Genomic DNA, 19,052 nt, shown 5'->3' with positions numbered 1-19,052 from the left:
TTTAAAAATAAATGTACTTATATTTTTTACCTGAAACCTTGAGTCAGTGTTTGCTTGAGTCACAGTAATTGTGGTCCCTTTGTGTAATCTCGGCTACTGCTCATATACTCTTGAGATAAGCCTGGCTGCTCTGCTACTGCTACCACTGTAACTTAGTAGTACAGGCTTGTACCAAAGGTAAACTTGTATTGCCACCTGTCGTCTTAATTGTGTGTAGTGGTCCCTAAGGGCACTGCACAGGATTCTGCCTAACAAGTGGCCTCTGAATCCCAACGCAGTTAAACTTCACAATAGAAGCTTAGTAATTGAACAGTAGCAGTACAAGTTATATACAAGCCCACTGAAACAACGCAGACTAGCCAAGAGGGCACTCAAAAATAAGAAAGCGTCATCGAGTGCCATACTTCCTATCGCGGGACCACAGTCTGCCCCAGAAATTTACTCCAAAAAAGCCAGAAAAAGACTGGCACGAGCGGCGGCTGGAGCTACAAAGTCAAAGGAGCCTCTTTCAGACTGGCTAGTACCGGGAGAGAAGTCTATTGTGGTGGATCTAGAAGAAGTCTCACTGGCGGATTCTGAGCAGGTTCTAGATTACAGTGCTACTCTATATCCTGAGGATCTCCTTGGGACGGGGGTAGCAGGAGAATCTCCAGAGCCTATGCGGCCCGTACAAAGAAGCTCAGAGGAGGAATGTAATGTGAATCGCATCTGTTTCATTAAGAATTTCTATCCTAGTGGAAAAAATCCCTGGTTGTCACGTTCAGAGTTCTTAACTAGACTCCATTATATTCCTCAACTTCGAGTTATGAAATCTGATGACTTCTTGTTTATCGAACCCCTACAGGTGCCTAATTCCAATGTCTCTGCCATACACTGCACCTTTTTGGCTTCTGCGCAAATGTTAGAAACTTTAAAGAAGAACTGAGAGCGGTAGATATTGCCATTGATGTTGATCCGCAGGAGAGGGATTCACATGAGGAACCAGAGGCCATTGACATACATGCCCCCACAGCCAATGAACCCAAATCGGTGGCACTGGAAAATTCTGCGTTGGCTGAAATACAACAAGCTCTCAAAACACTTCTGGAAGCCCTCCCGCGAATCATACAGAACCATTGAAGTTTCTCTCTTATTTCGTGGAACTGTCAAGGCTTTGTACATCTTTTGAGGCCAGAGGGATCAGTAGACTTACTGTCTAAGCACAGTTGCGTATGTCTCCAGGAAACATGGACATTGAACCCACTACTGCTTGATGGTTTTGTAATATACCAGTCACTTGCCAAAAGGGGGGATAAGGGTCGCCCATTTGGGGGTTTACTCACAGGGGTGGTTAACACAGTTAATTCTCGGAAAATACAGTGCAAAGCTGCTGATTATCTTCTGGCAGTAGAGGTTGATTATCCAAATGAAAATGGTCAATGTAGATTCTTATTGATTAACCTCTACAACCCCCCGGGTGCATTGTCAAGAGAACCACTACAAGAAGCAATACAGGAGCTATTGTCATCTTGGACACAGAGGCCTGGTAACATAGTGGTAGTGGTTATGGGGGACTTTAATTGTCATATGACGGGCGACCACCTGGTATCTACTAACCCCGACCTTAGTGAAAGATGCTTGATGACTCATGGGAGAAGGGAGAGTGAAGGGTTGGGGTGGTTGCAATTGTTCGACACATGGGAATTAACCATGATTAATAGTCGAACATTGGGAGATCGGCCTAGGAAACAAACTTGGACTAATGGCACATCGTTCAGTACTCTGGATTACATATTCATGTGCCTCGAAATGCAGTCCAGAGTTACTGACATGAGTGTAATGCCCAATAAATGGAGCGACCATGCATTGCTTCTGTGTTCACTCCGCCTCCCTCTCCCCTCCGCCTCTCATTCCAACATTGGCAGTATCCAAACTAATTGCTCAGGATCTAGAATAGTCTGGTCGGAGAGGAACATTAGAGCGGCCACAGAAGCATTTAAGCGTGCCGCTTATTGGTCTCTTCCTCACTTCGATCATATGACTGCTAATGATATAGAAGACTGGATCCTGGGATTTTCGGGTTTACATGCCACTATAAAAAAGAGGCACATGTTAAAACTGGGAGGTACAACACTCCCCTACAATAAGGGAATACGTGACGCCAAGCGAGGGTTAAGAGCAGAGATTCGGGGTCTCAAGAACTTGTACATAGTGGGAGCCGCCTATTATGATAAAGTCAGAAAAGCCAAAAATAGATATAGAGCCTGCATTAGGAGCATCAAAACAATAGAGAGGAATAATGGAAATCAAATGCTCGTTAAAACCATCTGCTCTAGAAATTCGCGTAATATATGGCTACTTTAAAACGAGAATAAAGAGAAGGTCAAGGGCCATTTAGTCAACCCAATTGGTGAGGAAGTATGGGTTACATTTTTATTAGGTCGTAATTCTGGAGAGGCGGAGGATCCTAATATATCTGTAGTGAAGGCTCCCTTTCCCCCGCCTCTTGATGTTTCAGAGAGGGCATTTATAATAAAATAGCCACACTTAAAGCTTCTAGAGCCCCTGGCCCTAACGGGCTGGCCAATGTATTAATTAAGAGCTACCCTGCTTTTTGGGCTCATCTCTTCTCTATTCTTTTTTAAAAAGTTTTAGCCCAGGGGATGACTCACCGTTCATGGCAAACGGCTATTTTGGTTCCGGTGTTTAAAAAGGGTAGCCGTATAGATCCAAATAACTACAGGCTCCTCTCCATGCTTGACACCACGGGAAAACTCTTTGCAGCATTACTGCTTATTGAACTACAGAAGTGGGTAGAACAGACCAACATACTTAGCAAATTCCAATGTGGTTTTCGGCGAGATTTCTCAACCACTCATAATCTTTGGGTGATGGATACGCTCCGTACACGGGCGCTTAGCAAAGGGCAGCCCCCGCTCTATGCGCTATATATTGATTTCAAGGCTGCCTTTGACTCCATCCCAAGAGCAAGGTTGTTGACTAAGTTGGAAACTATGGGCTGTCCGCCAGGTCTCCTATACTATCTAAGACAGTTGCACCATAATACCACGGTGTGCCTTAGATTAAACCAAGAGGGCAGTATGACTAGACAGGTGAAACAGAACAGGGGGGTTAAGCAAGGATGCGTAACGGCACCCCTTGTTTACAATTTATACGTTTATGATATCCCAGCAGTACTTGCTGAGGCTAACAACTGCCCACCTAAAATTGGGGAAGCACCGTGCACTGTTTTAGCATATGCAGACAACCTGGTCGTTTTTGACAACACAATAGCTGGAATTAGGCGCTCTGCGATCACTCTATAGGAATATGCAAAGATCAATGGCTTGACCATTAATCTAGATAAGACAAAGGTGCTCTGATTTACGAGAAAAAGAGTATCCCGAGTAGAGCTGTGGGTGTATAATAATCATATACTCTACGCTCCATCTTATCGATATCTTGGTGTGGAAATTGAACCGCTGGGCGACTATCCCCTGTGCAGACAAGGACGTGTAACCAGGGCGCAGCAAGTAACAGCATTAATAACGTCATTTACCTGCAAGCAGGGCGGTTTTACCTTGTGGGGGAGGACACACTTATACATCCAAGTGTTTGCGCCCATGATTACTTATGGTTTTGAGGCCCTTATTTCAATCGATCTGGCCGGGCTACAAGTGATGGAGGGTAAATTCTGGCGCCGGATGCTGGGATTACCTCTGAGTGTCCCAGTGGCCCTGATTAGGCTTGAGTTGGGCCTTCCCTCACTTAAGCACTGATACTTAAAAGGAGGGCGGGTTTCTATCTCAAAATGAAGAGCAGTTCTCCCAATCTGTTATTGGCTGTGATCCATCAAGAAGTGAGCAAAAAATACACCACTTCCCCCCTCCAGAAAGATATGACTACATTTCTCAGAGACATAGGCTGGACGCATAGAGGGGTAACTGTCTCCCAGGACGTTTTAAAAGCGCTTGGTAAAAAGGTGGACCTATGGGATTGGTTAGAGAACTTCTCACACTTGAGCAGCTTAAAGTCTTTTCATTTTGTTAAATATAGACTTTATAATTTTATGAAACAGCAAGCATATTTGTACCTCTGCCCCACCAAAAGGCTCAGACGTATTATTATTCTGTTCCGTTTGGAGCAATAACCCACCCTGTATAATGTAGGAGCCAGGAATAAGAACCCTGCTATTGAGCGAGCTTGTCGTTTATGCAAATTCCCTGAATGCCTGGAGACAGCCAAGCATTTATTGACTGAGTGTTATACATTGGGTTCCTCAATCTCTAAATATCTTGGGGAATTTGTACATGATCCTCAAACCATTTGTGAAAGTTCATTCTGGCTCTACTGCACTAATGCTTCCAACATGCATCTGTTTATTGCGCTGTATAATGTGTGGCTGCAGATTGAAAAAGTTCTGGGCGCCTTGATTTGAAACATCTCAATAGGGTGGGTCAAATATTATTTGAGTTATTCTGATTAGGAAGAGGTTTCACATCTCTTACACATTTGATGGGTTTTGAGGCATGGTGTCTTTTGTAGAAATGTATAAATAACTCTTGCATAAGTGGCTAAGCATGTGCTAATTTGTAGGCAAGGATAATTAGCTATATATTATTGCTTTTTCCACTTTTTTCCTGAGTATTATTGTGTTTTTAAAGGAACTATGTATTAATGTTTATTTATGTCTTCTCTTTTAAAGAGTATATTTTTAATGTATGTAATTTGTAATATGTGTAAAGTTTGAATTATTTTCAATCTGTATCACATTAAAGTATTATTATTATAGTAATGGTAAGTAGGATACACTTAGGCGTATTTGTTGAACAGAATGGAGTGTTTTTTTTACGGAAGATCAGGTAAGATGGCTCGCCTTTGATATATGGAGGGAGAGCATTCCAAAGAGTGGGAGCAATAAATGTGAAGCTGGCTCCTCCCGTTCCTTGTCTGGCGAATCTGGGCGTCGTAAGGGAGGAGGATCTCAGGCTGCGGGGATTGTGTTTTTTGGAGATGCAGGTGGAGAGGTAAGTGGGTGCAGTATTGTGGATGCAGCAGTGGGTGATTGAAAGTATTTTAAACTCAATACGTGCCCTGGCATTGAGCTTCACGACTCACTAAAGGGATGTGGTAAGATCTTTTTAGGCCCCAGACAGCTCAAAGCATGTTATTTTTGATGAATTGTAATTTAGTTACATTTTTGGTGGCAGTTCCAGCGAGTATGGCGTTGAAATGATCCAATTTGCTGCCGATAATGGCCCTCGCCAGAGTAAGGCAGGTGTTCAGGGAGAGGATTATTCTGGAGTGGTTGATAATTTTAGTGGAGTAGGCGGTGTTTGAACATAGTGAGTTCAGAGTCTAGGTGGACTCCCAGGGTTTTGACAGAGCTGGACAAGTGAGTGATGTTTCCATCAATGGAGAAGGAGGCGAAGGCAGGGTCTAAGTGTTTGAGACGTTGTCGGGAGCCTATGATGAGGAGCCCTGTCTTGCCATAATTGAGGCATAGGTGGTGGATAGCAATCCAAGCCCAAATGATGCTGTATCCAGGCCCAAATGATGCTGTAAATCCGGTTGATGTTGGCTGAGTCGAGGCACTGATTACTGGTGAGTTTGAGGAGAATTTGCGTGTCGTCTGTGAAGTTGGTGTAGGGGATTTCAAGGCTGTCCAAGTAGTCAAAGAGTGGCTTAGTATAGATATTATAAAGGGTGGGAGATAAACACGATCCTTGAGGGACCTTGTATTGTAGGGAACGGGGAGAGGGTCAGCTGCTTCTGATCCGGGCGAAGATCCTGGAGGATCGTTCACTCAGAAAAGAGTTTATCCAGTTGGTTGCTTCATTGGAAAGGTTGAAGGTGGAGGAGAGATGGTGGCACAGGATATCGTGGTTAACAAGCTCAAAGTCTGCAGAGAGGTCTAGCAGGAGGAGGAGGGCGAGGTGACCTGCGTCCCGAATGGTCTGAAGCTGAATCTTAAGGTAAAGGAGAGCTGACTCTATGTCTTGTTCTAAAGCCAGATTGCAGTGTGCCCAGAAGGTTATGGGCTTCAAGGTAGGGTTGGAGTTGTGTGTCGGCTGTGCAGTCCAGCATTTTAAGTAGGTAGGGTGCCATCATGATGGGCCGATAGTTCGTGGGGAGGGTGGGGTCGTGCGATGGATTTTTGAGGAGGGGGGTTGACCCATGTTTCTTTAAGGGATTCTGGCACCGTATTGGAGTTTAAAGAGGCGTTGATTAATTTAGCAATGAAAGGAGCAAAGTGTTCTGCACACATTTTGATGAAATGAGATGGGCAGAAGTCTCCTTTGCAATTAGAGGTTTTTATTCGATTGATGGTAGTGATTACTTCAGTTGGAGATACAGGGAGAAGTGGAAGGAAGGCTGAGCAGCTCGGAGTGAGCCAGTGGGCCTGTGGCAGGCTCAGTATTGCATAGAAGCAAGGATTTGTTGAGGATAATTTTCTCTCTGAGGTTATGGGTCTTGTTGGCGAGTGCGGACTGGACCAGGGAGCACCAGGCTTTGCCTTGAAGAACCGTCTTTCCCACTGGAGGGAAATCTTCCATTCTTCTCCTCCAGGTCATCTTAAAGAGTTTGTCTCCAAGACCCCACATCAAGACAAGGTAGGCCCTTTGTTTAGCAAGGCTCCTCAGCACAGACACTCCTTTCTGGGGGTTTTCACTGGGAAGGGTACCTTTGATTCTGCTTCTGGCAGACTCAAGACCATTAAAGCTACCGGCTCCCAAGCTGAGGGGCCCAAGGGCTTTTCCGGGTGTTCCGTAGACAGACCCGAGGCCAGCAAGGTTCCCGGCTCCCAAGCCAAGGGGCTCTTCCGGGCGGTCCAGGCAGGGGTGATACAGTTCATCCTCCACTTCTGCCCCAACGGGCAAAGGATCATTGTGTTCTACCTCCAAGAGTCAGTTCATATCATGATCCAACGCGACTACCAGCTCTATAGCTGAGGGCGCCCAGCCTACCGGAGCAACCTCTGAGGTCGTTGTGCAGGTTGATTCGACCACTTGCGGGCTGTGGACTCTGCACCTACCGGGGCCATCTCTAAGGTTGACCCTTCTGATTCAGGTTCTAGAGCCAAGGAGCGCAATTCCATGTCTGAGCCAGTACGTGGCACAGGGCCTTTGCACCCTCCCTCCCAAGGTGTGGTGCAAGGCCCAAAGATGGCAGACAAGCATGCAGCAGATCCTGCTTTCTGGCAGCCATCTTGGATTCAGATCCGAGGCCTCTCCCCGGTTCTTCCCCCACAGAGTGGGCACTGCAAGAAGCTTCCAGTCCCCTTCCCTTAGAAAGCGACGTCAGACCCTATGGTACAGGCTGATGATCTCTGCAGGGTTACATCTACCCCTCGCAGCCGTACGGCTACATGCCCAAGGCTCCTAGGCGCTTCGATCAGGAAAGGAGGCGAAGCGCTGCTGAGGGCCGTGCCCCTTTTGATCTGGCGGCTTGCGAGGATTGCTCCTTCGAACGCTTCCTCCTCCTCATGCGCTCTCCACAGATGACGGGGCTCCTCAAGGATATCATCAATGAAGTGATCCCACAGGTCGTGCCTCCTAGGCCTCCGCCTCTGGGCCCTCCTCCGGTTCCTCCGGCACTTTTAAGTGCCGCTGCCCATTCCTCCTCTAGTACAGGCCCTGCCAGTGATTCAGAGCCCTCCTCCTCCTCATGTACCACCAATGCCTAGCCTGCAGTCGCCTATTGGATCCACAGTTATCTTCGGGTCTGGATGGGGGGGACCCCTCTGGCTCCAGTGCTCCAGGACCCAGACTCCCCTCCGCCTGGAAACAGGGGGTGCGATGACGGCAACGATGGCTCCCAGGACGAAGAGCCTTCGGCCTCAGTGAAGGAATTTCATGACCGTCTTCAGGCCCTTGCAGAGTTCTTGGGGGTCCCTCAGTCAGAGCAGTCCCCTCAGGAGTCAGGGATGCTGGCTGAGGCCGGCCCGGCGTGCAACGAGCCGCTTGGGCACTATCCTCCAGGAAGATGTCATTCAGGTGGTGAGAAAGGTCTGGGAGAAGCCCATGGCCAACTCCCAGATGAACAAGAAGTTAGACAGCTGGTTCAGGCTTTTGGATGGGGAGCCAGTCCTCCTACCCTGCCACCGCCAGCCACACTCTTCAGTGGTGGCAGCAGCGGCTTCCTTGTATTCTAAGGCTTCGTTGTCATATTCCTCTGCAGGGGCCGTCTCCAGTTGTCTTTCCAAAGAGGACAAAATCCTTGAGCCTTTGGCAAGCGTTGCTACCTCAACTCCGGGATGCATTTACGGCAGGCCAACGCTGACACCCGCCTAGCCGCAGCGAACCAGAAGCTGTGGCAGGAGATTGGGGAGTTCCTGCCTGACCTCCCTCTTTCAAGGCCGGCCAGGCGGATGCCCTGGCAGTTGTGCAAGACCTCATGGATGCTTCAGTCTCCCACATCGACACAGCCTGCAGAGGCTGTGTCTGGGGGTCGAGATGAGGCAGACGGCGTGGATGCATGCCACTAAATTTTCCTCTGATGTGCAAGAGAGGATCCTGGATCTTGCTTTTGAGGGGTCAGATCTTTTTCATTTGTCCACTGATGACGAGCTGACAAAAAAAAAGAACTCTACAGAGATCGCCAAGTCCTTGGCCATCCTAACTAAATCAGGGCAGAAGTCCTTCCCTCAGTACCAGAGCATGACCAACTTCAAACCCTGCACATTCAGTGGCTTCAAGGGGTTTTGACACTGTGGTGCACGGAGGCCTGACAGTTCCCCTAGCGAGCATAGGAGGAAACAGCAGAGGACATTGCACATTTTAGTTCCGCTCCCCCTCCTGCACTCCTGCCTCAGATGCCAAAAAGCAATGCTGTAATGGTCAGGGGACACAGCTCACCTGTATGGGGCCGACTGGCTCTCTTTCAGGACAGCTGAAAGCGTTGTTTCAAGAGTCCTTGGATCCTTTCTTTAGTCTCCACTGGCTTCAGTCTTCCTGTTCCTTTCCCTCTAACTTCTTCTCCTCCTTTGCTTCAGATAGGGTTCCTTGGAGATGCCGATGGTGGAGCCGTGTCCTCTGTCAGACAGGGGCTCTGGCTTCTACTACAGGATTTTTGCAGTGTTATGGAGAATTCTCTTAAATGACTGATTTCCCTTACCTAATGAGTCCCTCAGCAGCTTTGCTGGATTTCTAGGGTTTCTTTTTTTCACCTGGTAAGAGTGTGAGCCTTTTTCACACTCTTACATGTGTTTTGTTGTGTGTGTTTTTACCATTTGTGTGATCTTGGGCTCTGGAGCCTCACCTACTCCATGAGCATAATTTTTATGTGCGTTACATAGCACCTTCAGTGCAGTGACACAGGGTTGTCTTTTAGACTTCCCACTGACTCAATTTTTCTGGAACTGACTACTGTCTCCCAGAAACTTGTAAAGTTGCCATTAACTTTATGTAGTCTCTTTAAATCACAGACCCAGTACAACCCATCTTACATGGAGTATTGGAAAGGGTTAATTCTTATCCCTTTTTGTCAGTTTCTCTTGGAGCACTGTTTCGCTCCCTTTTCATCAAGACTTGGCTGGTGGCAGTGGTAACTACCCTATTTTTCATACCGCTGTTATCTTATATAACCATGGTATTGTTTAGGCTATTTTATTAGCCTCGAACATAAAACCGCTTGACCAAATATATTTTATTTCGGCTCTGGCTGGGTTAGTCGCCATTTCTTTTTGTTAAAGTCTTTATCGTGTTTTACTCTGTGCGCCAAACCAGGTTTGGTCCCTTTGTTCGCCGTCTTTTCGTGGGCTTCTACATAGAAGCCCTCCTTAAGGCGCCTGAAAGTCTGGGTAGGCAGGATGTGAGGGAGTGGTCTTGGGACCCCTGCCATGGGTTCCCTTGGTAACCCAAGTCGCACTCCTGTTTCATTGGCTGGGTGACTGTCCTTGCCAGGACAGCCACCCTGCTGTGTGATTGACAGCCAGGCTGTGTGAATGGGGGAAAACTGCATAAAAAGCAGGTCTCTGGGTGTGGAAAGGCAGAGTCGACCACTGGAACGAAAGAACCAACGAGGAGCTGATTGAAGAGGACCCCTAAAAAGACTGAACCGCCCGGTGAAGCCCTGCTGCAGGTCTGAATCTTCAGAATCTGACGACAGAGAAGATCCTCCAGGAAACTTCTTCCCTTGAGCTGGTGGGAACAACCAGTTTGCCCAAACTACAAGCCAAGACCCCTCCTCTGGTCAAATTCGCTGTACAGAGCTACAGTGGGCCGGATAGCCAGGAAGGTCAGACCCTACTTCGGTTTTAAGGAGCGCACCTTTTATCCGTTGTTTCACTCTGCTACTGGTTTCTTCCCTGAGTAGTGCAGGACCCTCCAGTCTTCCTACTTCTTGTCAGTCCGACAGTCGCTTCAGGAACCGTGAGCCTGCAGGAACTACCAGGAACGTCTGCCTCAGCTACAGCTTCTTCTCCGTTTTAAGGTACTGTGCAAATCCGGTTGTTTGTTTCGTTCAACCGCAGTGAAAGTGTTTGAAATCTTTCACCAATCCGAGGGCTTGCCCTTCTCTTCTCTTTGAACTAACTTTTCTGCCCACCAACCGCATCTGGAATCCGTGGCACGAACTTTACTACGAACGACCCTGAACTGTGTGATCTTGAGCAAAAGACTTTTGACCCATTGACTTTGGCCTTAAGCCTTTCCTACCTGATTCTATCACTGTAGTTCCTCTTGCTCAATTGCCCTGTGTACTTACCTGTTGGTGTGGTTCAATTTCTATTAACTTTGTCTTTCCCTACCTTTTAAATTGCTGGAGTGCCATTTTGCTCCCACTTCATTTTGTGAGCTTAACTTGTCTGGAACTTATTGGGAGTGGTGTGATGTATTAAGATTGTGATTTGTAAACTGTTTTATGATAGTGAAATGTTATATAACTAAAGAGTAAATAAATGTATGTATATTCTTTTCCTTGGATTCCTTGAGTCAGTGTTTGTTTGATTCATAGTAATTGCTGTCCTTTGTGTAACTATTTGATACTGCTCACTTGTTCTTGAGATAAGTCTGGCTGCTCAGCCATAGCTACCACTTTACTGTGTAGTACAGGCGTGTACCAAAGGGGAATGTGTACAGTCACGTCTAGTCTTAATTGTGTGTGGTGTTCCCAAAGGGTACTGCATATAATTCTGCCTAACATGCGGTACCCAAGAACAACCAGGCTAGCCTGAGAGTAGTCCTGAACCTGACATTCCTCAACCTATCTTTGCCGCACAAACGCTTCAAGATGATTACTCGTGTGCACATTGTAAAGTCTCTATACGCAGGGCACTGGATGTGTTCCCTAGACCTCAAGGATGCATACCTTCATGTCCCCATCTACTAGCCGCATCAGAATTGTCTGCGGGTCATGATTATATCCTACCACCTCGAGTACAAGGTGCTGCCTTTTGGCCTCAACTGGGCCCTTTGTGTGTTCACAAAACTGATGAATGCGGTGGCTGGTCTCCTCCGCCTGGAAGAACGTCCCCCTTATCTGGACGACTAGCTGGTGAGGGCCAGCTCGCCAGACAGGGCGGTGCACTCCTGCCAAAGGCTGGCAGACGTTCTTCACCAGCTTGTGTTCTCCATCAACTGGCAGAAGTCGCGGCTGACTCCCGGCCAGGACCTGTTGTTCCTTTTGGAGTGCGTTGGGACACAGCCGTGCAGCAGGTGGTCCCCACGCCCGAGTGGCTTGTCTCCCTCTGCAAGGCGATAGGGCACTTTCCGGCCAATTTGACCACCGCGGCATGGTGGTTCCAACACCTTCTTGCACTGATTGCGTCTTGCATGATCACGGTTTGGCATGTCCGTCTCAAGATGAGGCACCTCCAGCTCCACCTAGCGGCCACTTGGGACCAGGAAATGGGGTCGCAGTCGGACAGGATTCCAATTCCCCTGTCCATCCTCCCAGATCTTCACTGGTAGCTGATAGACTGCAATGTGGCAGTGGGAGCCCCATTTACCCTGCTGGAGCCCACTCTGGTGGTGATGATGGATTCCTTGCTTTCGGGCTGGGGGGCTACTCTGGAGAGCTACTGGATTCATGGCACATGGCACAGGTCGGAAGCGCTCCTGCATATCAATCTGCTTGAACTCAGTGCGGTGGGCCTGGCGCTCAAGGCTTTTCTGCTGCTCATCAGGGACAAGGCAGTTCTGGTCAGGACCGACAACTCCACAACAATAAGGGCCCTATCAGAGGGGATGTGGATTTCCTCAGTCGATCTTCCGAAAGACAGTGATGCGGAAGCCGACCAGCTCAGCCGCTAAAACCTACAAGTGGGAGTTACACATCAACTGCTTGTTACCCCTGTTCCAGAGATGGGCGTTTCCGGATCTGGACTTATTTGCATCTCCTCTGAATTCCAAGTGCCCCCGGTTTGCTTTGTGAGCAGGGCAGGACAGGGTCAGGGGCCTCAGGGGGTGGGGGGGGGTGTCCCAGCTCTTCTGGCACGCCGCAGGTGCTATGCTTTTCCTCCTCTGTTGCTCCAGCGGACCTTACGCAAGTTCCTGGCATCGGTGGGCTGAAGCCTCATCCAGGTTGCCCCTACTGGCCGTCAAGGTTGTGGTTCTCGGATTTGTTGTAGTTGTGCTCCTAGGGGCCAGTCAATCTGATCCCCAGCAGGGGCTTCCTGATGCAGCAGGGTGGGGCCGTGGAGCACCCGGACCCGGCCAGGTTGGCCCTAGCAGCTAAGTTCCTGACCAGCTGAAACTGCACCACGCTCATTTCACGCAGGACAACTGTGACATCATTCAGGAGTCCGGGAGGCTGTCTACGCATCTCAGTACAAGAGTAAGTGGACTAGATTTTGCCACTGGGCTCGCAATAAGGGGCTGGAACCCCTCACCTGCTCCCTGGATGATGTGCTGACTTTTTCTGCATATCTGGCTCATTCCGGCATTCATGTTGATACCTGCCACACCTATCTGGTGGCCATTGGGGCCTACAGGTATACCCCGGAGCATGCTTTTTCAGCAGCCAGTCCGGTGGTTAAGGCCCACCTCGAGGGGTTGTCCAGGATCTTTCCCCCGGTACATAGACTGCATCCGGTCTGGGACCTTAATGTGGTTCTTACAGCCTTGTAGCGCAAGCTCATTGAGCCAATGGCCTCAGTGGACATCCGACTGGTGACACTGAAGACAGTGCTATTGGTGGCACTCACGTCTGCATGCAGAGTCAACAAGCTGCAGGCTTTGTCATCATGTGAGCCCTTCACCACGTTTCATAACAACAAGGTCATGTTTTGCACTCATCCAAACTTCTTGCCCACAGTGGTCTCTCCATTCCATTTGAATCAGGAAATCTGCCTGCCGGTGTTCTTTCCGAACCCTCAGCCTGCGACCGAAAGATTTGCATTCCTTTTTTACCTCAAGAGAGTTCTCAAGTTCTATCTCTCTCGGATGAAATCCATCAGGAAGTCTGAGGCGTTATTCATCACTTTTGGGGACACGTCTCCCAGCACCCAGGCTTCCAAAGCTTCTATCGATGTTGAATGGTCCAGGCCATTTCTGAGGCATATGCAGCCATGGGAAAACCGGTTCCTTTGGGGATTTATGCCCATGTGGTCAGAGCTAAGGCCACGGCCGTACTGTTTTAGAGACATGCTTCTTGGGATGGCATCAGTAGGGTGGCTACTTGGGCCACTCCGTCTGCATTCTGTAAGCACTATTCCCTGGATGCAGAGTTTGGTCAGGGGATTCTGAAGAACCTTTTTGCTTCCTCCTAGATATAAGGCAGGTTGTCACAGCTCCACCCTATGTTCTTGTTCGGTGGAATCACCCACAAGGATTGAGGAAAGGGGACAGGACGTATGAGCAATTTAAGTTACTCACTGTAGTGACTACAGTACTCATAGTCCTTAGTCCCCTTTCCTCCATAACCACCCACCTTCCCCTGCTTCTATGGCAGGAGCTAAAATATTCTACATAGTCAGGTATTAAAGCAACAGATGTGTTAAAAGGGAACTGAGGTAAGGCCCGAGGGTGGGGTCTCGGGGGCATTCCCACGACTAGGGCCACGCCCCCTTACTCTGTACACAATTCAAAGGGGCGGCTCAGTTCTTCACTGCCAAAGGTTCCAGTACTGTCCCCATGTTGGGGGATGCCCCACAAGGATATAGGATAGGGGACAAAGGACTATGAGTACTCTTGTCACTAAAGTGAGTAACTTTAATTTAAAGCTGATACAACCCACATTGTCAAAGCCAAAAGGACAAAGAGAGAAGTGTATCCTACAGGAAGTTTTGGATTTTTATTGTTGCAGATAGACAAGAGTGGCAAAAAGGCTGCCCCTCTGAAAAGGGAAAATTCAGAGGAAGAGTGCCTTGCTTACGTGAAGGTGTTGCAGTACCATGAAGTGAATATTGTCATATCTGAAAACTGTTTAAAGTCACAGAGTACTGAAGCTGTGGTGGTGATTTTGGTTGTCAGTAGATTTTGGTACTGCAGTAGCACAAATGAAGGTGGAATTCTATGAGTTCGAGGAGTAGACCTTCATAGTGAAATCTTGCAGAAGTTACTCTTAAGTTTAGAGTTGTTGAGATGAAAGTAGAAGTGCTGTGAAGCCATCCTGACAAAGATACAAACTGTGATTTCTAATATCCTAAAGAAAGACTTTCTAAAGGTTGATCAAAGCTGTGTTTTCCTTAACATTACCAGAGGTTATGTCCATGTGAACCTAACAAAGAATTGTGGTGTTTCTTCTTGGACAAATAGAAGTTGTGGCAAGGCATCTTGATGCTATTGATGAAGTGGAAAGTCTTTATTCCAGCAGGAAGCAAAGCTTTTCTGTTGTTTGAACTTTGGCATTGCTCACTCCACGCTGTACACACTGCGGCACCCATTCCAATAGTTACATCCTTTAGCGTTTATTATTGTCAGAGGGCCAGGGAGGAAGGCATCCGAGTCTGGGAAGAGTGCGGCCTCGCCTAGTATCGGCAGACAGTGTGCATTATTTCAGGCTACCACAGGGCTCTGAGCACCCCAGAGACCCACCGCGCAGCTCCTCCTCCTCCTCCTCACCGCCAGCCCGTCTGGGGGCTGACGATCTGGTTTTGCGGCCCCCTCCATGCCTGCACCCTCTGGTAGAAAGAAGATGGTCACCCTTGTGTCTTCAAGGCCCGGATTGCAGATCCAAGGAAAACGCTCTCTCTGTGTACTGCGAAGGAGGTGCGACTCAAAATGGCACCGAACTCGGAAGTGCTGCGTTCTGCTCCTTGGAAGATCTTTTGGTTCCATCGCCCTGATTCCCCCGTTAGTTGGAGCAATTAGTGTGGGTGCCTTCCGATGTAGGAATCTCGCCAATTTGTGGTAGCTTTAAGAGGATACATTATGGTAGGATATTGAGGGCCGGAACGGAGCTCCCAAGGTACACATCTACATCGGTGTGCCATGCAACAGCGCCCCCTGCAATTATCATCTTGACAAACATTATGAGAGGGATGTTCTCCTGGCCCCTGAATTACTTCATTAAAATGGCACATGAACTTGCATTGGCAAGTATCATGTCTGAATATTTTGCTAGTCACATCAGTTAAAATAAGCCAGATTTTTTTTTTTGCAATGCACAGTGTTTTTTCCATTGGATAAACCTGAGTCTCATTGCTATATTACCTCAAGTGTTCTTTTTTTATTAATTTATTCATGGTTTCTCTGTGTGTTTTTGAGTCTCTTCAAAGATGTTGTAATCCTCTAGGATTTTCTCTTCTTGTGAATGTGACGCAACAGCATACAATAGCAGGCTCCTGACAAATCTCATGCACGTTTTTAAATAATAGGTGAACTAATGGAGGTCATAGAGTATTACAACATCTTTGAAGAGACACACAAATAGAGAAACCATGAATAAATGAATACAAAAGAAAGAAGAAAAGCTTTAGTTAGTATACCGACCAGACTCCGGTGTATCCAAAGGTGATTACTGATTTAAAGGGGTAAACAAAGAAGAATAAGAAATACTACATTTTGGTTCTAATGAATGCAACTTCTAGCTCTGTCATGCCACTGAAACCGGTCGATCCAAACTAAGGATATCAGTATTTGGTATGATACCCTATGTTATCTTTTGCATAAAGAAGACAAGTAGTTCTGCTTTTAATTGATGAATAAAAACTTAATTAGGGACTGAACTGAGAGGTTAATAAAAATGTTGAGGCTACCTGACTCATGTTCCTACTTTTAGTCTATTTGTAGTTTGTATAAGGGTAGATAGCCAGAGCCAGCTCTCTCCTACTATCCCTTTCCTAGATAGGTGGTACTCCACTGTGCGTTTGGGAGATGCACTACATATAGGGATAGTTGTTTTCTGGGAGAAATAGCTAGGGTAAGCTGGTACTCTGAATTATTTCAAATAAAAGTGGGTTCCTTGTCCACTGTGCCCCTGGACACTTGGAAGACTGCTTTTTTGGTTGCAATCATGCCAGCACAGTGCAGCATCAGCACGCCCTACCCAATGAAGAACCCTACTTGTCTTTTCAACAGGACATGGTGGTGTTGCAGATGCATCAGTTTATTTTGCCATCAGTGGTTTATGATTTCCATATAAACTAGGAGATTGCGTGACCTGGATTTTTTTACAGATCCACAATCAGAAGCCAACCAGAAATTTCACAATCTAAATGTTCGATGGCCTTTGAGATTATATATCGAGAGCACTAGTCCTTTCGAGGCCTTCGACAGGTTATTCGTCACTTTTGCGGGAGTGCAACCTGGCTAACAAGCAGCTAAAATGACTATTGCGAGAGATATAGGGCCTCATTACACGGAAGGCGGTAAACCATGGTGCTATTAGCACCATGGTTGCCGCCGGTACCATACCGGTACCACCATGGAGGAAAGGGGAATTACCACCCCATTCCAAGGTTGGCGGGGCGGTAATTCCCACTTTCTCCATGGCCCTTCCCCATTCCCATTTTTGCCCCATAGGGCAGAATGGGAATGGGGAAGGCGGTAATTACGGTACCGCAAATTGTGGTACCGTAATTAGCACCATGGCCCCTTTGCGGGTCCCAACTTTAACGGCTGGTCTACACCAGCCGTTAAGGTCGGTCCCGCAAAGGGACCTCGTAGTAAGGCGGTAAGGGTTAACAGTCATCGGTACCCTTACCGGTGACAGTTAACCCTTACCGCCTTCCGTGAAACGAGGCCCATAGTATCTTGTATTGCCCATGCTTATGAAGTTCAGGGCAAGTCTTCCCCCTCAGGGTTTACATGCCTATTTGACTAGAGCAAAAGTATGGCAGTAGACTTTCTGTGCCATGTACCCTGGGAGGCTATATGCAAGGCAACCACTTGGGTCTCTCTTGTAGATTTTTGTAAACATGCAGTGGACTCCAGCTCCAGGGCTGATGCGCAATTCGGACAGGCAGTCCTCAGGAACATTTTCGCAAAACAGTTTTGTTCCATCCTCCCTGGGTCAGAGTAGTGCATTATACTCAGATAAGTATGGAGGAAAGGGGACGGAACGTAGGAGTAAGGAAAAGTTACTCAGTGTAGTGACTACTGTGCTCCTAGTTCAATGTCCCCATTCCTCCATATGCCCTCCCTCCATCCCCCTAAACTGTTAGATGGGTCCTCTCGGCAGATCAAGAGGCTGAGTGGATGGAGCGCTAGAGGTGGGGTTATGGGTTTGCTGACACCATGCGCACATGGCACACCCCTGCACTCTAAATTCCTAAAGAGGGACACGCACAGGGGCACCCATAAGATTGGAAGAAATGGGACATTGGACTAGGAGTAGAGTAGTCACTACGGTGGGTAACTTTTCCTTTTTCCAACTTGTATGCACCGGTCATAAATCGCACATTTTTCTTTTTGTAAATCAGACACACTTTGATCCATCATAGTTTGTGACATTTTCGGATGAAAATCAATTACAGGTGCGCACATTATTTTGGAATCTGCACAAATGTATAATTCCTTGCCATTTCGGTCAAGGTTTCTTAAAATACATTAACGTATTATGATGAATGACTCGTAAAGGTTATGGTGATAAAACAAACCAATTGCATAGTAATGAGTTTGTGCAGTATGTTGAAAACATATTCTCAGGTACACCGCAAAAAAGCGAGCATGTTTTTTGGGTGCCACCGCCTAAACCATCTTCTTCAGCACGTGGCTTCCTTACTACAACGGCGGCGATTTGGTACATCATAAAAGCATAAGGACATACAATTGGAAAACACAGTTTACCTAGATGTCACAGAAACACACAGCACATGCGCACACTGCTGCTTAAGTGCTGTTAAAAAATTCTGTGCAATTGTTTTTTGACCCATTTGAAAAATCCAAACCATATTTTATAGGTGTGATCCTGTCTAAAATGATTATGGATATAGAAAGAAAATAACATGTCCCATCCAAATTGAAGATGCTAAAATAATGTAAAAATATAAGATTTTTGTTTAGCAATACATATAATCCTCAGTTAAGATAACAGTTCCTTTTTTAATAAGTGCAAAATAACACGTAGAAGACTGGTGTGCAGATACATAATGTAAATTGGCAGGTGCACTGGCCACAGGAGTATGAAGGGTGGATAAGGGGAGCTATGAGAGAGCATGTTAGAGGTGGGGTCAGAGGAGTAAGGAACCTTAAATGCAAGTCAGACCCAGATCAGGACAGAGCCGCATCAGGGGAGACCACGCAAGCCGAGCGCCTCAATTCAGGATAGAGACGCAAACTAACCAACCCTACTAACAATTTTCCTTTCTGCATACACCTCTCAAACTCCAAACCAAACACAACCAAAATCTACAGCACAACAAACCACACAAACTTCACTACACTGCAACAACAAAACAAGAACACACATAGTCTTGCACAACAGTACACAAACGACTACCGGCCGCAAACACCCCAGGCCCAGCCAACAGACCCACGGGGCTGAGGCTGCCAACAGCACATCACTGCTCTCTTGCAATTTTCCTGCTTCCTCCCACTAACTCAACCTCCCCTCCTCTTTCAGAGCCGCCAGACCGCCAGGGGACCACTCCGGTGGTGATAGTACGCGGCACAAATGTCCTTTAACATTAACATACATACGTGATAGCAAAATGAGTAGTACCAAAATGTTCGATGGTGCATTTTTTT

The 19,052-nt window shown here is 47.3% G+C and overlaps 1 protein-coding gene across 1 annotated transcript in view; it reads left to right on the top strand.

The window, feature by feature from the left end:
• LOC138505085 (sperm-specific sodium:proton exchanger-like) overlaps nucleotides 1-19,052 on the top strand; it is a 3,031,181-nt gene that overhangs the window by 807,737 nt on the left and 2,204,392 nt on the right. The gene's annotated exons all lie outside the window — the stretch shown is intronic.

Source organism: Ambystoma mexicanum, chromosome 11 (genome assembly GCF_040938575.1).
Source record: "Ambystoma mexicanum isolate Mex_15411 chromosome 11, UKY_AmexF1_1, whole genome shotgun sequence".
NCBI lineage: Eukaryota > Metazoa > Chordata > Amphibia > Caudata > Ambystomatidae > Ambystoma > Ambystoma mexicanum.
This window is presented reverse-complemented; position numbering and strand designations above follow the sequence as displayed.